At 39.8% G+C, this 25,172-nt stretch overlaps 1 protein-coding gene and 1 long non-coding RNA gene across 2 annotated transcripts in view; one reads left to right on the top strand and one right to left on the bottom strand.

Annotated features, from left to right (window-relative positions):
- LOC122886425 (cadherin-6-like) overlaps positions 1-18,697 on the bottom strand; it is a 100,382-nt gene extending 81,685 nt beyond the window's left edge. Inside the window, exon 1 of the mRNA XM_044218618.1 lies at positions 18,576-18,697. The gene's annotated coding sequence lies outside the window, so the exon portion shown is untranslated. The remainder of the gene's footprint in view (positions 1-18,575) is intronic.
- Positions 7,372-11,612, top strand: LOC122886448. The gene is made up of 3 exons (XR_006380352.1): positions 7,372-7,624; positions 10,052-10,190; positions 10,919-11,612. It is a non-coding gene; the product is annotated as an uncharacterized LOC122886448 (long non-coding RNA).
- Positions 18,698-25,172: the final 6,475 nt, after the last annotated feature.

The raw sequence follows: 25,172 nt of genomic DNA, 5'->3' as shown, positions 1-25,172 counted from the left end.
GATTTGTTTGCCTGTCTTGAACTGCTTTCCCGATTTGGATCTCTGCCTGCCTATCTGTGTAAGCCTGTCCCTTGTAATACATTACTGAACAGCATCTACTCTGCCTCTAAGTCTGCGTTTGGGTCCTATTCCCTTGTGTTCCTTGTTTCCCTGCGTGACACCCATACAACAATCATATACCATATTATCTGATTATTAGTTTAGTTTAGAAAACTTTATTGTCTAATAAAAAAAGTACACCTCACTTATCATGATGCTCACGCCCCCTCCATACCCATAATAATAATAATGCTTGCTTTCGTTTTCCTCTGTCTCAGTCGCAACCCACCCTTCTTTCCTCTTTTGTCCATTTGACCTCTTTGGGGATATTACAAAATTCTCATTTCTATCTCTGCCACGAAAGATGTTATGTTGCAGGAGGGAGTCTCTGATGTAGCGTGTGCACTGTTACCATACCATTAATGTTGTAGCTGGTTGAGGTGGAGCTAATTTTAGCTATCATACTTGTATAACATGTTACTATTTGGTAGTTCAACCTTTATCAGTATAAACTTTTAGAAAGTCATGTTTTTTGTGTAAAAATTTAAAGCTGTTAGACAAATGTAGTGGAGTAAAAATTACAATGTTTCCCTGTGAAATGTAGTGGAATAGAAGTATACAGTAGCTTAAAATGGAAATAATCAAGTTAGTTAGTTTACTTTTCACTACTGACCATCAATTATTATCTGCAAAATTAAATCATTCAAATACAACTGGTAGCTTTGAATGGTTTTATTAAACATCTTGTCCATTTAGCTCATGCTAGCTAAAACCACTGTTTATCCAACAAAACCACATCACCATGAAGAGTTCAGGCCAGGTTTTGAGGTCACTCAGTGTTTTAGGAAATCAATGAACTTGTTAATGGGGTTGCTCATAATGTTGACAGCAAGGTTAGTGACTGGAATCAGTCAACTGGCACTGATACTTTGTTTCAAGGCAGCTACTGGGATGGTCATTAGGATGTGTTTGGATCTGATTTTATTTAGTACTGTTTGTAGTGTCTGTACTCAAAGCACACAGCATGACATTATTATTCTTAAAAACCTGCAGACCCTCGCCTGTCCCCTATGCTATAGACCATGTAGTGGGGGTGGGGCCGTACATGCAAAAGTTATCAACCCTGTACATGTCCATAAAATGACCTACATATTTGGTATTTAGTGTAGTAGTTTAGACAGTACAGAGTAAATGGATATTAAGATCTTTACTGCATGCAAATTACATGATATCCAGGCTTTGATGTGAATGGAACATTTGATCTAAAGCTCTGATCTCTTCTGCATTATACTGAGGACATTTACAAGCAGGCTTTTAGTGGAGTCTAGCGGTTCACAGGAACCGACAAAGCACACAACAGGACATGTACATCGTGGGTCATGTAATCCCTGCCCCCTAAACTCGACCCTAACACACACATGCACTCATTGGGTGACCCATTCCCAGCAATTACAAAGTCCCAACCAGCCTAATCCCCCTTGCAACCTGAGCTGCTTTAATCTTAACAAAGGGGAGATAATAGATTGAAATAGTTGAAGTGTGTGTGAGCGAGATGTATTTGGTTTTGCTATCTGAAACCCAGTTAAAATTTTACACCTTTACAGAGTGTGCTCATTTTGTCTCAGTCTGTATTTTTTGGTTAGACATGTAGGCAGAAAGGTCCTCATAAATGTACATTTAAATGTGTGTGTTTTGTGAGATTTCTGATGATTGTTGCCATGTGCATCAACAATTAGTGATGGATAGTGTTGTTGGTACCAGATGGTAGGATTAACAATGTTATGTAACTAGAGAGGGCTTGGGGAGGGGGTCAGCAGGACTGAGGAAGATGAGAGACCTGACACATCATGAGCAGCTTTTATCACACACCAGCAGACCCAAAACACAGCAGAGACAGTTTGGAAAATCATTGACCTGAAATCCTGTAAGGTGTCACACTGTCTTCCTTTGGTGGGGGTGAGAGGTGTGGAAGGTGCACTTTCTCTGGACAGGGGAAGGCGCATGTTTGGATTTCACTAGGGCTACAACTGATGATTATTTTTATTAATAACTAATCTGTACATTTTTTCCATTAATCAATAATAGACTCCCATATTTCTTGCTACTGGCACTCCCTCTCCTCATTCACTCTCTAGGTCGCTCAACCACCGCTGTCTCTCTGACTCTCTCTCAAACAAATAAACTCAAACCAAAGGAACCTTCTTGGTACCACTATTTTTCAGCATAGACTGCAAGCCAAGACACAGACATCAAAGCTGGGTACAAAATAAACCAATCGAGGACACAACTGGGAGCGTATCATAGTTTTGTCCATGAACTTTGCCTGGATAGCGCCTGGTTTTAGCGATATTTCAGGCTGACTGTGGAGAAGTTTGACTGGTCTAATTGCCGTATTGGCCACGGCAATACGGCAATTGACGTGACGTCAGTTTGCGTTTCTCCAAAAGTTGATTGTTTCAATTTTTCCACCGCAGGTCGCTGCGTTTTAATTCCCCAAGCATCTGCTATGGACCCTGTCGCCACATTCTATAAACTGACAACCCCCACTCAAATGAATGGGCGAACTGGCGTTTTCGCCGCAGTGCCCGATTACAGTTCAACCGTTAGTCAAGGTTTTCTAGCTGAAGCGGTAGGACAGAAGACAACAGGGATAGGATAAGCAAGGTTTGGGTTTTGCTAGCTGGCTATTTATCTATATCAGGTGCCTTTTGTTGAAACATCTTCAACTTTCTATAAAGTTGATGCGCTGGTCAATGTCACTTTTTGTGAACCAACCAATCATGGCCTGGATGGGGCAGGACATTAAAAAATGGTTGGCATGCTACAGTAAACTTTCGAAATGTTGAACTCATTATTATGCATGAATGGTTATGATTATTGACAAGTTAGTACTTAACATTAACAAATTAGAGACTTAACACCGTTGTAGACATTTTTTTCCCACAAGGATTTAATGAAGGAACAAAACCTTGTAAAATTATAAATCTTGGTTGTGTATTTCTGAAACAGTTGTATTGTCCAACTAGAATTAATATTATACTAGTGGTGGTCTATATAGTTATTTTAATAACTATACTAACATTATATTATTAACAATATACTAAAAATATGAAGGTGTTGCGATGTACTGTATGTCGATTTAAGTGGTGCTGCTAAATTTTGTGCTGGTCCTAAAACTTTCAGTAGGGAGCACCAGTGCTACTAGTGGAAAAAGTTAGTCTGGAGCCCTGCAGTAATCCACTTTAATTTCCTTTAGCAAGAACATGCAGCTGTCTCATCCGAGGCTTTTTCTACACATTACACCCTCCTTCTCACTGTGGGGATCAGTGTAGTTTCCTCTTATCTTAATCTCCTCTACAAGGGATGAATCCAATTTCGAAGCAGTTTAGGAATCTAGTAAGAAAAATCTACTTGTTCCAGAAACCACAATCAAATATTCATGTTCGGCCAGCTCCAGCTTCCAGGCCGCGTTTCTATGTCACATCCAAAAGTGTCCAATACTAAGCACTCTGGTGAACATTCAGGCTCCAAACTGATAAAGATGGAAGAAGTGTTAGTCTCTATTCAAAAACTAACTTTTAAATACTGAGCACAGACATATGCAACCAAGAACTTTGACAACCAACAACCTGATGAGGTCACTGCCAAAAATTTTCACTGAGATGCAAGTTTATTATTATAAGTACACCTTGCAGAAACTAATGCAGTCTCATACAACAGTCCTAAAATAAATTACATCAAAGATAAGGCCCCAACAGATGACGTGCTCAGTGAATGTCTCAGGCAATGGGGAACAGAGGAAGAGGTGCTGGAGGAGGGACCATTATGGGAGGACAAACCCCTACATGAGATGTATCACCGGAACATAACTGAAGTGGCTGATATCAAGAAGTCCTACCAATGGCTAGAGCGGGCCGGACTGAAGGACAGCACAGAGGCACTCATCATGGCTGCACAGGAGCAGGCCCTGAGCACCAGAGCAATAGAGGCCCAGATCTAACACACCAGACAAGACCCAAGGTGTAGGCTGTGCAAAGAGGCCCCTGAGACAATCCAGCACATAACTGCAGGGTGTAAGATGCTGGCAGGGAAAGCATACATGGAGCGCCATAACCAAGTGGCTGGCATAGTGTACAGGAACATCTGCACGGAGTATGGACTAGAAACCCCAAGGTCAAAGTGGGAAACACCTCCAAGGGTGGTAGAGAATGACCGAGCCAAGATCCTGTGGGACTTCCAGATTCAGACTGACAGAATGGTAATGGCAAACCAACCAGACATTGTGGTGGTGGACAAACAGCAGAGGAAAGCCGTTGTAGTTGATGTGGCAATACCAAGTGATGGCAACATCAGGAAAAAGGAACATGAGAAACTAGAGAAATACCAAGGGCTCAGAGAAGAGCTGGAGAAGGCTTGGAAGGTGAAGGCGACAGTGGTGCCCGTGGTCATCGGAGCACTCGGGGCAATGACCCCCAAACTGGAGGAGTGGCTACAGCAGATCCCTGGAAGAACACCAGACATCTCGGTCCAGAAAAGTGCAGTACTAGGAACAGCAAAGATACTGCGCAGAACACTCAAGCTCCCAGGCCTTTGGTAGAGCACCCGAGCTCGAAGGATGAGACCACCCGCGGAGGGTGAAGGACGAAGGTTTTTATATATATATATATGGCGCTCTTTTCTTTTGACAGTTATTTTATATTATTATTATTAGTTATTATTTTATAATATGATCCAAAATCCTTACTGTTTGTATCACAGATTAACTTTAAAAATGTGGACAAACTATTTAACAAATAAAACCTTGCTGATTGAGTTGAACTGAGTATGGGGTTTTCAGTGTAAAATGCAACACACAGCAGCTGCGTTTCCTATCATTTGACATACACCAGCCGTGCCACACAAACAGATTAACAAGTCAAAGTAAAGTTGATGGGATATGCCAATCCAGGGAGTGAATGTGATAAAATTGCTGCTTTCCTGGGGAGTTGACACTGTCAATGCTGAGAATCAGGACTGTGGTGTATCCTGATGTGAAGACACCAGCAGTGTGCAGGCTTACATAGAAAACAAAAGTGTTCTCTCTTATGAGTTTCACATCTGTAAGTGTTTCCTAGAAAACAACCAGCACCTATGATAGCAAGTTTTAAATGGCATCTCTTGCTGCCCCCTTCATCAACCAACACTTACAAATTACCTGAGTTTGAAGAGCTAATAAGTGACAGATGCCAGCAGATAATTAAGCAACATCACAGAAAAAAAAGCAATAAATTACTGGTCATAGGACCCACAACCACCAGTTTTTATCTCTCTGAGGAATGAAAGTCATTTGTTGTGTTAAAGTAAAATTGGCTGAAATCATGGCTGCTCTTGTCATTCACACATTTCAGAATGGATCTGTAGCAACTGATGGCACAGATTTAGCTTTAAGAAATGTACTGCTCCCTGGCTACTGGTCCAAGGTTTACCCCACCTCTCACCCGATGTATGCTAGGATAGGATGCAGGGTATGCTTATTTTTCAGTCGGCATTGTGTATACCCACTTCTGAATCCCCTGCACATCATTCAGTAGTGCACTGCAGGCCACATTTTTTTTTCCTATGATGGTGAAGGCATAACCCGCCCTACTCTGCCTCTAATTGGTAGACTTGCAGTCCTGAATGCTTCTCTGCGCTTCTAGAGCAGTTACCTGCCCGAAACCCGTTAGTGACGGTGTCTGCGCCCCGACCACTTAAATTAATAAAACCAAAAGTTAACAGAAGAGGAGTTATACATAAAAGAGTAGTCTTACATGTCCCTGTTTATAATACAGGGCGTTTATCCTTTGCTTAAATTAAGAATATACCAACTTCCCCAGGCACTACTCCACCACTGCTCCAGCCTCCTGTGACCCTGAACATGATCAGTGGATATAGAAAATTGATGGATGGCCTGAAAATCAGTGAATGAGCAGCTCACAGCCTTGGTTGTGAGTGTGGGTTAAAGGGAACTATACTGTACAGTACATTATCTAACAGAATAGTATATATTCTGTACAAGGCCATGGAGAGTGGAGAGCACTTGGCTTTATGTGGTCATCTATTGTCCTCAGTGATTAAAGCCTTGTTATTAACTCAGCCTGACTCACAGGCCTCACAAAACTAGTAAACAAGTTCTTGCCAGTCAGGTTAAATCTCCCAAACAACACTAAAACATTTAGAAAAATTACAGCTGAAACTAGACAAAATGTGATTCAAACATGACCACTATTATTAACAATACAGTCTTCATTAAAACTAGGGGTCATTAACATATTACTGACATATAAATAGGACTTATGGTTCAATTTCAACCATTGCCAGAAAAATATGTAGTGATTTCTATTTAAAGAATCACACAAAGGAATACAGTGAAAATAAATACTGGGCCAAAATACATGTAAAAAAACAGACAGCCCATCTAGAGCACAGTAATAAAAGCTCTCTTTGAAATACAGTCTCTTTTATAATACTGTTTTATCACAGCAGCATGTCCTGTCCAATGAAAGTGGACCGTAATCAAAAAAAGGAATAAAATTAAACGACTTAACCTTTGTCTTTGTACTGTTATACCATTAACTGTTCTTCACAGCCCCTGAAGACAGATACTGGGAAATACAATTAACATCTGTGGTTAGTTTGTGAGGGACTCTTTTAACTATTCTGTAGTAGTATTTTAACTATTTTTACTTAGTATTTGCAGTAGAATATTAACTATTCTGTTTCAAACTTTTAGCCTTTGTCTTGCCTGCTCCTGCCTCTCCTTTCACCTCCAATTAAAGCAGACAAAGCCTGATGATGAGGAGCACTTCACACCAAACAAGACAGTCACATGTGGAAAGAGTTTCCTTGTGAGTGTCTGCCTTTGTGCTTTTTACGGCCTACAACAAGATGTAGGTAAATAGGTTGGTTAAGAGGATAAATACTGTTCCTATTCAGTTATCTCACACCTCCAGGTTTACTGACTTTCAACACCTGAAAAATGTTTTCTATCTGCATATGTGTAATTTTAGGTAAACCCACATCATGTCACCTCCCGTTGTACTTTCCATCATTATCCAATCATTTTCCACATTAGACTATCCAACAAAATGCTAAAAAAACAACTTGAAATAGAAATAATAGATTTCTAAAAATGCTCACCCATTCTCTTAAATTGAATTTTATCTTTGTTTTTTAGATTTTCTGTGTGATTCTGCCTGAATAACTGTTCATTTCTCCATAAGGATGTGATGCAATCTATCTTGAGTAACAAATTCTCAACACCTTTAGGCTTGAAAGGTGGCTGTAAAAGTTTCACTCCTGGAGTGCAATAGCTAAAATGGATTCCAATGGATTACCACAGTCAAAGCAAAAAAAACAAAAAAAAACACTCTTGCATCATAATCCACTTATCCACTATTGATAGGTTTACATATGTTGTGTAACCTATGTCTAACCTATCTAAATACACTACCTACCTGTGTTGCGCTATTGCCTCAACATAGCTCTGAAGCTCTGGAAGTAGTGCATTTACTGCTTTATTGGCTGAGTGACTATTGTTTTGAATCTGCTGGCATACCGATCCGAGGTGAGGTGAAATATCTTCCATGGATATTTTGTTTGACTATAGCTGATACCCTGAAAAGTTTGTATCCAAGCTTCACACTTTTCAGAATGGTAAAGCATTCCCTTAGAACTGCACTAATCAATATTATTTTTATAATAACAATGGTGAAGTGAATATGTGTAATCTCAAATAAGTCACAGAGAACCCACAGAGAACTTTCAGCAACTCTGCATCATGGAGCCTTTTATAATTTTTTATTATTTGGTTTTCCTTGGGACAACCTTGGCTCCTGAGCGTGATTATGTATTGTGTTCTCATTGTATACCACTATTCACCCCTTTCGCTGCTTATTTTCTCTGGACCGTTTTTATTTTCAACAAAGTTCTTTGTTACCTCAGGTATATCAGACACTAATTAGATAGCTTGCAAGTTGCTGTAGGATCAAAAAAGCCTCTCATCTGATTTCAGTCAGAACGGTAAAGCGGTCTCGAGAATTTTAACATGCTGCCACATCTTTTCATTCTTTCTGACCTGGCTTTGATGAACAGCGATCTACTCTATTTGCAAACACAACACACTGGGCCTAGAGAGCTGTAATTGGAAGAGCTGTCAAGCCAGAAAAGGGGAAGGCTGAAGTTGTCTTCAAACAACAATTTAGCGGCTCCCTTCCAGAAAGATACAGCTGAACACCTGTCAGAGGAAAACTGTTCATTTGATGTGAATGTTTTCTGTAGTGTGCTAAAAGCTGCTGCTATTCACATGGACACCAATTTGGTATCTGCTGTTGCCTAGAGTAATGAACAGAGAGGTGATATCTAACTGTTATGGTTGTCTTATATGACAACAATGAACACACTGTATTAATACATTCCTTTGGTCTTTGCTTTCCATGCAATTATACACATCGTCGGGATAGAGGTCTACAGGTTAGAAAAACAGACCTGGGCACTGTCTGAATCAACAAATTGTCCGGGAAAATGTGGACAGGAAATGTGCTTTCCATGGAAAAATAATGATTGAAAAGATACAAACACACACATACACACCTCTCTACTACTACTACTGCCACACTGTTGCTACTTATTCCACTTAATGTACCTGACGATGGACCGAATCAGTGTTATCACTCTTGACACACACAATTACACACACACTCCCCCCCCCTCACTCTCACACACATGCATACAAAGCACAAAGACAACTGTAAGGGCAGTTGTCGAACATCAACATAAATTAGCACACAGAGCAGTTTCAGGGCTTCATTAGCATCCAGAGCTTCTATAATTAAATGTGTGTGAGTGGCTGCTCTGTCAGATGACATCATGTACTGAGTGTTTTAATTGCTTGCTTTAATGAGACTATACATTACTGATTACTGATATCTGATAACAGCATTTGCACCAAGCATTTCTCTATTTCTGGTAGATACAGTAACTCTGTCTGGTGAACCCCCTAATATGGAGGACCACAAGTGTCACGGAAATAGTAACAAAGCCTTTCATTAATTAATAACTAATTGTACAGTAAAAATAGGCATTAATAAATGTATTTACAAATGCATTTATTAATCTATAAATAGCTTAAATTACAAAGTAATTCCTTATTTGATATTTTAATGGGCAACAAAAAAAAGGGAATTATAAAAAGAATTTACAAATGAAAGTTTAATCCATCAATAAAACAACATTAAAACATACATAAATAACGGAATTTCAATATCTATTTGAAAATGCTGTTTAAAATTTCGTTTACGATTTGCATTTCCATTTCCCCGCTGCTTTTTCTTATCCTGTTAGCTATTCGATTTGCTTTAGTCATTTAGCTTCACTATTTAGCCCCTCCATTTAGCCTTTCGTGACACTTTGGGCCTTGCGCTGGTAAAACGAGATAAAACAACGCAAATTATCTGGGATGTAACAAGCTATCTGACTGGTTAGAGAGCCATCTCATACTGTAGTTATAGGCTATGGAGGCATGTTGATTCTGCCTCTGCCAAGTGTGTGGTGGTAGATAGTGGGTCTGAGTGGCTGTAATCTAGCGAGTCAGTCTGTTTTCGGTAGTTTAACATTTGATTTAACCATTTTACATAATGGGATATTGCACAAACTCAGCCTGTCAAGACATCAAGTCCACTGTTTCCTAACAGAAAATGGTTGGTAACTAGCTAGCTTTGGTGCATGTGGTTGCAGTTGAGGAGACTTCACTGCTGCTTCTCTAATGGGAAACCGCGGTTGTGTTTGGCGCTCATTTTACACCTCAACACTTTGACTGTGACCTCAATAATCAAATTGAATTGAATTAACACATCTCAGACTGAATATCAGTAAAAACTGAGCTTTGTAAACTTTGTACAGGTAGATTGTATGGCAGGGATGTTAATATTTTAGTTTAGGTTGGCTATTGTCATAATTACATTTTCTTTAACATTTTGTTTCTGTCCTGAAACAGGTCTACAGAAAACTCTGGATATTGCTGAAAAGAAGAGGGAGGGACCTGAGACATTACTTATTGACTGCACCTCAACTCTAATGGAGATCCAGATGTGATGTTGTTCAGAACATCCATGAACACGGCACGCTGGAACCAGGTACCAACATAACTTATACAGTATGTGGCTGAAAACAATTAGTGGTACAATCTTCAGTGGTGCTGGTTGGTACTTGGTTTGTTTTGGTACCACTGCACTCCAGCCATAAAATATTGTGTTGGTAAATGTCCCAGATTGTGCCAAGAATTGTTTGCATTGTTATTTTATGGAGATAAAGGAGATGCAACACACCAAAATTTGTACTGAAGTAAATCACAGGTAATTCTGTAGAGTACAAAATGTGTTAAATTCACCAGCTCGCATGTATGAATCTTTTATCTGCTGTTTCAGCCCAACAGCCATTTTCAAGATATAAAAGGAAAATGAAGAAGGCGTTTTCAAATCACAAAAAACATTAAAACCGTCATGAAGATAGAATTTATTGCAGGGCTGTTGTATTGGACTGCATTAGTTTTAGCTTGGTGTACCTAATAAACCGGAACTAAGTATTTAATATTCTGTCTCGTCAACGGCTAATGGCATTTTTTAGCCACAGGGTGGCAGCGTTGCCTCAACACTTCACACAATACAAGAAAAATTAGGTTTTACCAATGTCCTTTATGCTGTCTCTACTTCTGGGTTTATTCATATGTACAACTTGGCAAAATCTGCCTTTTCTACAGGCTTCTCTTGGCAGCCCTGCATTTCAACCACAATGGCAGCTGAGAGGTTGCCGTGATGGTGAGGTGTTTTATATTTTATAAATCTTTCCCTCTTCCTTTCCCCAGCAGATGCATAAGCCCTCATGGAGTCTCTGAGAGAGGGTGGCACCAGGTCACCAAAGGCTTTACGAGAGAGAAGTGCTGTCTTGTCCACTACTGCACCGGCCCTCCTTTCCAGATCATGCCAGAAGATCACCAAGGATGAGGCAGTTGGCCTATATCTTGCACGCCATTCACAGTTTAACACAGGACATTAATGCTAGTTAGCAAGCGGAGCCTTGGTTGCCGCCAGCTGCAATTTCAAATGACCAATAACCAATAACAGACTGCTAAATGGTGGCAATGTCTAGGGGTGTTCAATTTATAATCCTCGTCCCCGAGTCTAGCTGCTTAAAGTAGATAGCGAGTTTATTGCGTTGGGGAGATTTTTAGCAGCGGCGCTGCACCGCTGTTGAATGCATATAGAGGAAACACTGAATTTAACGGTACAAACTCCCAAATAATTGTGCAATTAATCAAATGACCAAAATCTTAACATACATGAACCTGGGACTTTTTTGGCCCTTGTGGGTCTGTTGCCTGCTTTGCCCAGTTGGTAATCCAGCCATGATGCTTAAGTGCATCTGCCTGTGATATCACACATTATTAATGTTTGACCACCAACTGTTTCACCCACCGGACACAACCACTGTGTAGAACTTTCACAGGCTCCAGTACTATGAGAAGTTACATCAATATTAACATGTAATATATGTATCAATTAGGGCTGCAACAAACAATTAATTTAATTCTCAATTAATCTGCAGATAATTTTTATCTTTTAGATTAATCGATTATTTGACATATCAGAAAATATTGAAAAAATAGTCGCAGATAAAAATGTCTTGTTTTGTTGAACCAAAAGTCCAAAACCCAAAGATATTCAGTTTACAATGATATTTACCAAAGAAAAGTCTCTCATTTGAGAAGTTGGAACCAAATAATGTTTGGCATTTTTTCACTATTTATGAAAAATTACAAACTATTAATCGATTATCAAAATAGTTGCATATTCTTCTGTCAATCAACTAATCAATTACTTGACTAATTGTTTCAGCTCTAGTATCAATATATTAGACTCTTGTTATTTTGGTCATTGTGGTTATTTTAAAAAAGTACACCCTGTCATAAAAATAGTCGAATGTAGAATACAAGGCAATACAGAGCATACAACTGATACTTGTTTTAATTTTATGTGGGCCGAAACCAAATAAGTGTGGGTGTTAAACACAAAGAAAGGAATTTAAAGAAATTATAGCCATATTTGTGTTATACCAACATTTTCTGCCACACTATCTCAATAAGTAGTACATCGATAGTAGTAGTAGGCCTACATCCTCTTTAAGGATGAAATAATTCAAAGAAATAAAACAGTGTTTTAAAAGGTAAAAGAAAGCTAAAAACACAAAGCTTCTGGTAATGAAAGATATATTTTGATCTCACATTTAAAAGATTGAAGATTTAAGCCCTAAATGTCTCTGAACTATTCTGAGCAAGCCAAAATAATCCCAGGTTTTGATTTAGTACTTATCAATAGCTGATTTAGTACTTATCAATAGCACATGGAAACCCTCTTCCCCCTGCCTTCTGGAAAGTTGACTGGTGATAAAATTAAGGTAATCAGATCATTGCATTTTCTTATCCATCATAAAGATTGTTTGTGCCAGTGTAGACTGATCTTACACCACACCAGTCTGTCTTCTAGCTCTTTTAACATCATCCCAACATAATTTCTCAGTCTTTTATACAGTATATTCCAAATTTGATCCTTGTGAGGGTGTACTAAATGCTCCATCTTTACTTGACCCTGTAACTTATGGCATCATAGATAGACTTAAAGTGTGCATGGTTTTTAGGGAATGGGTGAGACTGGTTGTACTCTTACTTAACAGGACACATCTCCCCTATCCTCTACCGTATTTTAAAGATTTTTTGGTCAGTCAGAGCAATTGGAGGGGGGTCTGGCACTGCGTAGTTCCTAGAGCACCTCCTCTTTTTGCATTCTTCATATGGTATGGAAATAAAGTAATGTTGGTTCAGCATGTTGATCAAAGGTCCATAGTTGTAAAGCAGGGTCCTTCTCCTTATGGTCAGGCTTTGGGACAATATCAGTATCCAGGGTGTTATTAATGCCATGCGACTTATCAAACTTCACCGGGTTCTCCAACCAAGCATAGCTCGTGGTCATGATGATCTGCAATACTGGCATTCTGTATTTCCAAACATCAAACTACTGTAGAGGCGTCCTATTGTCCCAAAATGTATAATATTCATTGTGATAGATGTATCCTATGCACCATTGTTGTTTGGAAATACAGAATGCCAATATTGCAGATATACTTGTATACCTTTTTGTTTTGAAATGTAGCCCATTCAATTTATTGATACTTCATTGAGCATTTTTGGGACGTGCCATCTAGAAGATGGTTTCTCATTGTAATCCAATGTTGTCACTCACCTGTATTCACTCATTAATCACGACTGGATGACACCCCCAGACACCTTGATTGTTCTACCATTTGCACCCTGGTGAAGACCTAAATAGGTCGAAACCGGTTGTTTTTTGTAATACAACTAGCCATGCTAAATAAAGGCTTCTTAAGTTTTTTTTTTTGTTCCTGCTCCACGCAAGAGTCTCTGTCCATGTGACACACTAAAATACTTTATTCAGGCTTTTCTGGTCATCTCAGGAGTATTGCTATACTACTTCATCTATCCTGAGTTTCAGCGATACAGAGGATTACATGCTTTTATCTCTTGCCTTAACTGCTGCAGTGCCCTGTTTGTTTACCTTAACCAAAAACAGAAGGCCTCCAGTATGGTGAGAGTGCTGAAGCAAGGCTTTTACCTACAACAAAGAGAATGGCCAAATATCTCCCTCTCCTCCCTGATGGCTTCACTGATTTTTATAGTGATTATGTGCATATGTTTTCCGGGCCTGGCTCCAGCTTATCTCGCTGAACTTTTGACTGCTTAACAGACTATATACTGCATGACTGACCTGACTGTGACTGTGTCCAGGCTAAAGACTAAAGGTGACTGAGCTTTTGCCATCATGGCTTCGTGGCTTTGGAGCAACTTGCCTGAATAACTGACTGGCAGAGTCTGTATCTTCTTCCATAAATATTTCCCTGGTGCTTATGTTTCCTTAAGGCCTTGAAATAATCTATATTTTGTTTACTTATTTATTATTTGAGTTAGCTTGTATGTTACTTTATTTTATCTTCACTACTCTGTCATTTGCTATATCTTGTATTATTTTTATCACTGATCTTCATCCTTTATTCAAAAAACAAACAACTCCTTGACCATTTCTGCATCTCACAATCTTCCAGATTTCCATTCCATTCTGATGTGGCTGAAAGCAGTTAAATGAGGTGCTTTAGAATCTACTTGTTTAACTGAGTAATGTTTGCAGTATTATTTTATCCTGTGTTTTCCCAAAAATATTTTTATGCTTTTGGTTTTTACATATATTCTGCTGTTGAGATTGTGCTCTATTATTTTTGCCATCTTGTTGAACTGTAAACTGTACAAGTTGATTAAGTGTTCACAGGCCACGACCAGTAAAAGTCCTCCAAATGTGGGGAGTTTGGCAGATCTGATTATTGTTTTTCCACATTCAAGTAGCCTTGGGTAAGTGCACTCCAACAAGGTCCACTATTGACACGTTATGATTAGTTTTAGAATAAAGACAGTTAAGGTTATGGTCAGGACCACCCTGGGATTTGTATCCAGTCTGAAAAGCAGTGTTGCCTTAGAGGCTAAGCTTAGGGAAACAAAGTCCCCATTGTAGAGCTGACCATAGCAGTCACAAACAATACATCCTGGTAATAGCAGGCACTGTGGGACAGGCTTTCTGTCTATATCAATGTCACCCAAGTAGTTGTACTTTTAATGCACTACACAGTCGACCAGCACAGACTGGATGTCCATACAATTAGCAGGAAAATAATCTATTAAAATTCCTGCTTTTTGGCAAGAACATCTAGAAGAACTAGATTTAAGACTTTACGAATTGGCAGTGTCTTCAGAAAAATTTTGCATATTTACTACCTACCAAAATAAACAACAGTTGTTCAAAATTCAATTATAATTCATAGAACAAAGTCACACTGGTCACTGTTGCCTATAGGGAAGTGTACTGGTGGAAGAGGATTATGAGTAGCACACAAACCAATTCTCACAGTTGAAGAAACAAAAAAAAAAACAACACAAAAACTACTGATAGTTATAATAAACTCATTATGTGCCAAACAGTCAGAAGGCTACTTCAGGCTCTCGCTCTTTGAAAAATGTAAGTGATGGGCCATTAGGTTGCACCGAGGTCACATCTGAGACAGTGAGGAATGTTTGTAAGGGCTGACTCAGGTCATGTAATACGGATGATGGATGCCAGTGCCAAATACATTTCTAAGGCACTTTCATACATGCTGGGAAAGTCCAGAATTCTACAAAGTATAAATCAATAGATCTCAACGAGGGATCTGAATTACCAGCCAGGGCTTTGGATTTGAGTGTTTCCACAGATAAACTTGAGTGGGTTAAGAGTTCAATTTCACTACAGTGCAATTCTTTATTAAATTTACAGAATATAGAAGAGCTAATTTAACAGTGAAAAGGTTGTTGATATCCTAGGCCAAATTCAGTGTTTTGTTAAAAAGCATGTCAGTCAAGTCACATAATAGATTCCTATTGTTTTGACTGAGCTCTTTCAGGGGTATCAGTCTGTAGCCCTTTTTAAACAGAGATCCCACAATACTGCCATAAAAGAAGAACAGTCATTACGTCAGCATTTATTTTTATTTTTTTTAAACACCGAACTAAACAACAGCGACATAATGCTGCCCAGTGTGTGATTTTATATAGCATGCCGCCGTCCTGCCGGCTCCCCCATTTTACAGACGTCGATTCCAACCTGTTCTCATTCCCATGTCGTCAAATACCGACTTTTTGTCACGCCCCTTGGCGTCTCACACAGACACACAATGTACCCTTTAACGTATGTATGAGAAGCGCCGAGCTTTCATTGAACTCCAATGTAAAACCATCCACGGCAATATTAGACGCTCAGAGCAACTGCTCCGGCCATCTGTTCACTCCACTATTAACCTGACCCATTGGAGAACCGAGTAACGGATGGTTTTACATTGGAGTTTATTGAAAGCCCAGTGTTTTTCATACAGACGCTAAAGGGTACCTTGTGTGTCTGTGTGAGACACCAAGGGGCGTGACAAAACATCAGGATTTGACAACCTGGGAATGAGAATGTTTTTGGATGCGTAGGGGCCGCGTCGCTTCCTAGCATTTGACACTTGATAGGCGTGCCACTAGTTGTCACGATAGATGACAGGTGCTCTCCTTCCCTTAAACACATCAGGAAACACTTCCTGTCTGCAGCTCATTGGACAAATGCTTTCACTCGTGGGCAGTTCCCAGATTTCAAACTGGACCAACATGGCAGCTCGTTTGGACACTTTCTCTTATATTACGAAAATAATTCACCAAAATGTATTTCTGAAAACATTTTAGGCAAGAAATAAGCCATGCAGATTGACAACGGTTAGTTTAAACGTTTTTCAGGAGTTTTCCACAGGTGTTGAGTTGTGCTGGATGCCCCTGATTTGCATAAAGTAGCCTAGATTCAACTTTATGCAAATGAGGGGTCTCTCAAAACACAACGCTGTGCTACCAGAATGCATTGCAGGGCTTTCTACATAGACAATGAATGGAAAGCGTGGAAATGACGGATCCTGTGCACATGTACCATCAGGCTACTACCTCCACTGCCGGCTTAACAGCAGAACAACAATGTTCCATGTTCGTACGTTTTATACAGAACTTGAACAGGCTGTTTAAAAGAAGCTAGTAAAATTAGCGACCAAACCTGTTTCATCCTCCATTAAAAGCTTCTGACTCAAACCCACTAGAACTATTTCATTAGACCTAGTATTCTTTCAGTGGAGAGTTTTATGATGACTAAATGCTGCTTTCAGAGGCTTTTACACTATACGAAAAGTAAAATTATGGGGTAAATTCAAAATTTTTGAATACATATTTTTCTATGAAAATGGTCTTCAAACAACAAACATACTGAAAAATGTCAGTCTCCAAAAGATCTATTTGTCTTTTTTTTTCTTTTTTTCACAAAACATGTCACTTAAAAGGAAATGATTTTTAATATTTTTCTGTGATTAACATTATTATCAACACTGTTCCTACACAAGTGCCCAGATGTTGCACAACCCACCGCCCTGGCACTTCAAGCAGATAAAATCCAACACTGATTTGCTGTCTAGTCTGAGACAACACACATATTTAGCAGCTGGGTCTTACCTCAATCTGACAGAAACTCTAATTACCATCCAATAAAAACAGCAAGTCATCAAAGCCAACAGACTTAAGTGAATAATAACTCAGACACAAGACAAAGCACGGAAGCAATGGCTGAATTGCTTTTCTGTGTAAATATGACATGGTTTAAGAAAAATGGATTGCTGGATGGATGCTATATGAGATGTGAAGACTTGGATGTGAAATTATAGCTATAACTCTATATCCTCTGATTAGATGCTGACTTCAGGATGGGGAAGGGCCAAGATGGAGTCAGAGAGAGAGAGAGAGAGAGAGAGTTGAAAAAGACTAGAAAATCAGTCGGAACGGATCACCATCACTCCATTCTACTACGGTACCTCTGTATGTCTCTCTGCCTCTCTCGGTCCTTCTCGGTAGACTATTGAAACCACAATGTCTAAAATGGCATTAATGTTTCAAACTTTTTTCAGTGGTGAATTAAATTTTTTTATTATGCTCACTAAGCCACATTATTTCCTTCAGTCATACCACATCAAGTTTAGGCTTGCCACACAAAATTACATTTCCGTCGGAAGAAAAATCACAAGAAAGAAAACTTACAAATAAACATACACATTTGAAAAGTAAAGTTGTTTTTTACACGTCTAGGTTACTAAAGCCGTCGTAATGGCATTTCAGCGACTATACAATTAAACGGAGGGTTAAGATAGATACAACCTACGACACAAGAGTTTCCAAATGTAGGTAGCCTATGAACCTATCCACACATAGCCTATTTTATCACGATTTAAGGTAAACAAAAGTACAAGTAGCCTAAGTAATTCATAAAAACGTCACTATTTTCATTAAACATCCAATATGATAACTTCCATGCAAGTTAGGCTACCGTTTTGCACTCTTCTGTCTAGGTTGAGACAAAAGAAACTGGTTTACGAGACTCTCTAACTTGCACATAGCCTACTATTAGTAACGGAATAAAATGGAAAGAGGGAAATTACGAAAAATGGTGAGGAAAAAATAAAAATTTTTTCAGAAATTCATACAGGTTAGTGTTTCTAAAAACTGCCCAGAAAAGCAGCTGCAGAAAGTGATGAAAGTTAAGTCGCTAACTAGCTTAGTGCCAGAATTTGTTCTCACTTTTACCATGAAATAGCCTAACTCAGTGTCCGCGTGTCCCCCATCAACACAGTGTCAGGCTGCAAATCACTAAATTAAATTAAGCATCTCCTACAAGAGCTTCTAAATTATCAAGACTAGCAACAACATAAAAATAGAAATGTAAAAAATGTACATGAATATCTGCAGTTTTTCATGTGGTGTGAAACCGCTGTAGAGACAGTAAAAACTGCGTAGAGCCAGTGCCACTTACCGCTGTGTGTCGAGGATGGAGCTTTAACAAGAACAGCCAACGGAGACGGATTGCTGTTTTCTCTGTCTGTCCCCTCTCTCCCGTCCTCACTCTGCTTCTGCCTGCCCCCCCCCCTCTCTCTCTCGTGAAATCCCTCTCTCTACCAACCCTCCACCACCCCAAATCAACAAATTGAGGAGTTGAAATGACTGCTGATTGGTCATTACACTGCCGTCGGTGATTAAAGGGACACACGCACGCTCACACGTACAGCAAAACACACAGTGGGCTCACTCTTCATCCCGACTCCAACCAAAAGACACATATCAATCAGCTGTTATTTTCAGAAGCCAAATGACTGCTTTCTTAAAGGAGAGCTGGGTTATCTGAAGACCTTTCAGCAACAAGAACATATGCAATGAGGTGTTGTTTGTGATGGGCTTTAATAAGCAGAAGCTGGCAGATTACAGCCAATACTTATTGCCTGCAAGGTTGTTCTAGCCTTTGAGGAAGAATGGCACTCTAAAAGCGGCACTGAGTCACAGTATTCTAGATAATTAAAGTTGCACTATGTGATTTTGCGATGATTATATCGCTCCCAAATCGTCAAATATCCTCCAAACTCACTGTTGGCATTTTTAAACTTAAAGATGCACCAATCAATATTTTTACATAAACAATGAATAAAATTACTATGTGTGAATTTAAAGGAGTAGCTACACAAACCCACAGGTAATTATAACCTTACTCTGCATTTCCCGTCAGCTCTACGAAGCTCTTTATAGCATCTTTAAGGTCACTGTTTTGATTTTTTTCGACCCACAACTTTACTGTTTTGGTTCACCCTCATCTCTCTCATCAACCTTGTTTTCAGACAATAGGCAGCTGTTTTCAGTATGCAAGCTCTAAACTCACCGCATACTACCTTCCCAGAACCAAACAGCAGACAGACAAAGTTAGTGACTAGCTGGTGAAGAAAGTAAAGCATTTGAGTTTGAGTAGTCGGATGACTAGAAAGGCACTATACAAGTACAGTACATTACCATTTACCATTTAGCAGATAAAGAGCCAGATATATATATTCTGGCTGTGTAAATTGGCAACTGGTGTAGTCCCTCATTCGTCCAGGAGTGTTCTATCGTAGAAAGGTTTCAGTCGTAGTCATCTGGACACTGTTTTCAGAATCAAGATGTTTGGCTCCCATCCGGAAGTCTTTCTCAATTGAGAAAGACTTCCGGATGGGAGCCAAACGCCTCTTGATTCTGAAAACAGTGTCCAGATGACTACGACTGAAACCTTTTCTACGATAAATTGGCAACTGTTTACTAATGCATTCACCATAACAACTTCATAAGATAATATGCCAGTGTTCTGTTTACAACTTGTTCCACTGTGCCCAAAAAAAATAAAAAAATACAGTTTAGTTACCACATTATGACAAAAATACCATAATGATAAAATATATATGTATAGTAGGCCACTGGGTAAACAAATCAATACTGAGTGACATGGAAACATCATTAGTTAGATGTTTTGAACTACATTAGTTATGTATACTGTGGAAGGAAATATTACAGTAATTCTAAAAAAATATAAATAGATAAAATACATATCAGTTAAGGCAGTGGTTCCCAAACTTTTTCTTCACACTCCCATTTGGAAACCAAAAACACGCCCCATTGACCCATAGTTAAATTAATTAATTTTTTTACTGGTAACAGTTCTGGGGAAACTATTTACAACAGGAGCCTAATTTAATTTTATTGAGATAATGTTATCAAGAATATGAGCTGTATGGTTTTTTTTGCATGTTTCATATCAGTTTCTATTGTCCAACTGAAAATTGAATGTCAAATTTTGCCCAGATTGACACAGTTTTTATTCACAAATGATACAAGGCTCTCAAGATTTAATATCATGCAGTGGGCTATACATTTTCCTGTATCTCTCTATTCTGGTGCTCCTGGTGCCCCCTGACCTTGGTTTTGCTTTGCTGTTTTGTTGGACTTTGTAATTAGTAATTAGAAATAAGTTTTCAAAAATGTATACGCTTTAAGACAGATAATCGTTTTTGCGGCAATTGTGTTCTTCTTCTAATTTTTTCCAAGTCAGTTTTGCCAATATGAAACAGAAGGACAGACATCTAAAAGTGGAAATGAACTTGCATCTTTGAGAAAGATGTGGAGCTAGGTAAGTAAAAAAAATAAATTGTGCGTTTCTCTCTGTTTGCGAGAGTGACAGTAACAGAGAAACTAGTTCAATGTGGTGGATTTGTTGCTGTAAACTGTGCTGCTAATCTTAGTGTGAGGGACAAACCAGCAATACTGCAGATTTTAGCCATACTGTAGTCAAATTGTTGACAGTGAGTATGGTATTTTTGTTGCTGGTTTTACAGAGTGAAATCTTGTTTATTAATAAATTCAGGCTTGTGGCGTGCACTCTCCTTGGTACTGAAGTGATGTTGAGAGTGGATTATTGCCTTGCATGGGCTCTTGTTTCTCGGTGGTAAACTAGTAGTAAAGGCCAGTGGACACTGGGTTGGGTGTGATGATCCTGATGTGGGTGTTTTATGAATAATCTAATCTGTTCCGCTTTGGCGGCTGCAGACTGCAGCAGCACCTTTGACTGGCAGACAAATCTCTTCCTTGTCATTTGGAGAGGCTCTGGACAGGATGCACATATTGACAGTCACATATGTTATTATATGATATATTAAAACTAAGATAATACTGGGTATGCCATGCCATATTGTATGTTCCAAGTCCCAACAGAAATATTATAGGAATAATATTATACAGTGCTTAAAATGATAAACTGAACTAGTGTTCCATTTTTTTATGAATCAGTAGGCATACATTTGACAATTTCTATATAGTGTTTATGAACAATATTGCTGATTATATTATTCAGTGACTCAGGAAGAGGGCCCATAAACAAAGCTCTGGCCCCCTTCTGTCATTAGGTCTGTCTTGCCCCTGACCAGAGCAGTTTTGTTTCGTTATCATTCCCAAAAGAATAAGATTCAGATAATAATGTCATCAGGGTTATCTGGGCTTGAGCTTTGAGACTAAAGGTGTGGAGAGAGAAAGAACTGATCGAACACAGACAGTATCAGTTTGAATTGGCAATGTAGGAATGGAATGCATTTATATTCTTCACCCATTCACACACACACTTACACACTGATGGCAGAGAGCTACCGTGCAAGGTGTTGGTTAAACACCAAGCTCATTGTCTTGCCCAAGAACACTTCGACATATGAACAGGAGGAGCCGGGGATCGAGCCACCAACTCTGGGATGACCCAGTCTACCTAGTAAACCATAGCTGCCCACTAGGATCCCGTGTTTTAGGAACTTATAGGGACTACAAATCAGGATATCTAGGCCTCTGCTGCTTCATTTTTGCTCTAATTTTTTTATGTCTCATATGAGTCTCCAAGACTTTATGGAAGTGCAGCTTTTAACAATTTTGAACATTTTCCTGCAGCCTAATGCTTGACACTAACACACATAATGAACAAGCAAGTTTATTATGTGTAACCTCTTTACACAAGTCACTACTGGTGAGTATACTGGTGAATATAATTATGTTTTTTATCTGATGTTTCTGTATTGCAGTATGCATCTGCTCTCATGAGGACCTTTATGTGCCTGTTACCGTACATCTGTGAAAAATTTATTTTGGACAAAAGCTTCCTGTTAAACTGGCATTTAGAATCTTCCTCTTCTTAATGATTATGTTGGCACGGATTAGCAAATTAACAAATCACAGAAAAAAAACATTACTGTTGCTCATACCATTTGTATGCGTTATCTATATTTTGATTAGAATTCTATTTCTTGCCGGTTGGCTTACTTGCACTCTGAATAAGTACTTCTACTCAACCACTGACATTACTTCTGCCTCATGAGCAGCTCTGCCTCTGAGAAATACTCAAAACACTAAAACAACACTGTTTCAAAGCAGTGCCTTCAGCATTTTATTTTTGGCGTTATGGCAGCCAATGCTCGACTTTTGTGGTGGATTCTGTATTTCAATGTGTGTCTTTTCAGATGTTTAGTTAAAGGCTTTGGTTAAAAACACAAGTCAAGGAAAAATGGTACCTTAACAGCATTGAAGTGATACAAAAAGATGATTTGTATGTCTTCCTGCTACTGACAAAGACTCAATAGTAAATTGTGGAATTGCAAGTACTTTCGTTCAAACAAAAACTAAAATGTCTGTATGAATGTGCAAAATTGAGCAAAACTTCAATTTTCCAATTGGCTAACAGGTTAATATTGCACATCAGGAAACTTCAAAAAAGTTCCACTCAACAGTTTAGCAATCTTACTAAATAGTTGCACGTGCTACATTAAACTGCAGGTAATGCAATAATTATGCTTCATGCTACATGACCTCTTACAGTATCTCTCCCTGGTGAAAAGAACATAAACATGGGTTAAACTGACAACTAAAGTTTAAAAAAATGAGTAGAACAATTGAGAGTCCCTTGGTAAATGGCCATGCTATAATCATGATAATGTAGCCCAAGTTGTTCTGATATAGAAAATAATTAACTCACTGGTTTCCATTTTGGCTCTCTTTGCTTTTGCTTCATCCATTATTTGTATACATCAGGACACCTCACAACTTGCTGCATCCATATCAACATTTAAATCGTAAATTCAAGTGAGAATGCAAATTTTCTGAAAGTTCGAGGAGATTTTTGGTGGTGGAGGGCATCTGGCCTGAGAAGCGGCAGAATAAATCCCCCAAAGAAGGGGCGCAAGCTCCAACTCAGCCGGATAATTCCCCCAAGGAATGTTTACTTACCTAGCGGGAGTGAACAAGGAGACATAACCTACTAAGAGATAAAGCATAATGAGGCATGATAAAAGCAGAACATTTGTGGTTACCACAAATGATACCCTTTTTTTCCCCCTTTTGGTTTTTGGTTTAGCCTGCAGAGGCTAGAATGCTTGCTTGAATGCTTTAGCCTACAAAGGCTTGAAAGCTTGCTTGAATGCTTAGCCTGCAAAGGCTTTTTTAAAAAGCTTTTCCAGGCTTGGGTGCGATGCATGCTTGCGATGAACAGTCAGCCAGCAAATAGCGGATGGTGGATACCTGGAATAATGAGCCTAGAGACAGAACTAACAATGAATGGATTTGGCCAGAGAGGTCAGTAGTGGTAAGATAATTGTATAAAGAGTGCAGCAAAATAAAAGTGAGACGACCTGATCCACCAACCACCCGTTATATGCATTAGCTTACCATGTCTGTTAAGACCTAAGCGAGTTTGTGCTTGGATGACTGCAGAGGCATCTGGGCGCATGTAGGAGGCATAATCCTCGGTTCATGCCTCCTACACGCACCAGCGGCCCAGTTATTGGAGAGAAGCTGTTGAAAGACCTTGGATGGCAGCGGAGGTTGCAGCACCTATTCTAAACGAGTGTCCTCAATAATGCTTTGAGGGTAAGTAACTTTTCAGAAGCATCTGCTCTAAATAATAGCTAAACCAAGATTTGGACATGGGATTTTTGTCAGGGGTTAGGAAGAGAGGGGCACAAGGGTTGGAGACAGTTCTGTTTTTTAAATATTTACACATGGATTTAAACGGACAGAAATGAGAATCAGTGCGAGTGATGATTATGGTGCAAACACTTCCTGCGTTGGAGTGTTTGAGGAAATAGTAAAGAAATCTCATTGTATTCTGTCGTATATGGTGTGGTATGGTATGTGGACCCAAATGCAGATGACCAGGAAGCGGTATGAAGTGAAGTAGCCAGATGGCTACAGTGTTTATTGTGGGTGATGGTTTACAGGCAGGTACAGGCAGGTAGACTGGTAGGCAGACAGGTAGCCAACAGGTAATAGAAAAATGGATTACCGGCTGGCAGTGGTGGAATCAGGGAAGTGAGTCCAATGTGGCTAAATAGTCCAATAGGGAGCAGGCAAGGTACGAAATCCAGAATCCAGCCAAGGTCCAAGGGAGACAAGGGCCAAGTGGGAGACTTTGGGCGGACAGCCTGGGGCTTGACATGTGCAGAGCTGATCTCAGGAGGAAGGTCACAGGAGGCCAGTGGCGAAGACAGAAAGTCCTGGAGGCCGGCGGCGAAGACTGAGACCTTCTGGAAGCCGGTGGCGAAGACGAAACCCTTCTGGAGGACGGCGGCAAGGACTGAGACCTTCTGGAGGCCAGCGGCAAAGACTGAGACCTTCTGGAAGCCAGAGAACCAGATCAGGGCCCGGCAACAGGACAGCAGAACAGGAAGCCGGCAATGGAGAGACTGGTAGAGGAGCTGGCAGAACCAGTGATGTCCGGGAACCTGGAGCCTGCCACTCTGGCAGAAAAGGAGGGTACTGCAGCGATCCAGCAGAGAATTCAGTGGCAGCAGACGGTTCTGCGGTGTGCTGCGGTCCAACTGGGGCAGGAGGCGACTGCGATCCAGTGGCGACTAGGGCTTGGTGCTGCTGCGATCCAGCAAAGAGTCCAGGAACTGGGGGCTGCTGCGATCCAGCAGGGAGTGATGGCTGCTGCGATCCAGCAGGGAGTGATGGCCACCGCGGTTCAGGGACTGGAGGCGGCAGCGGAGCAGGCGAGCAGCTGGGCAATGGGGCAGGCGAGTGGCTGCGG

The sequence above is a fragment of the Siniperca chuatsi genome, linkage group LG13 (assembly GCF_020085105.1).
Source record: "Siniperca chuatsi isolate FFG_IHB_CAS linkage group LG13, ASM2008510v1, whole genome shotgun sequence".
NCBI lineage: Eukaryota > Metazoa > Chordata > Actinopteri > Centrarchiformes > Sinipercidae > Siniperca > Siniperca chuatsi.
This window is presented reverse-complemented; position numbering and strand designations above follow the sequence as displayed.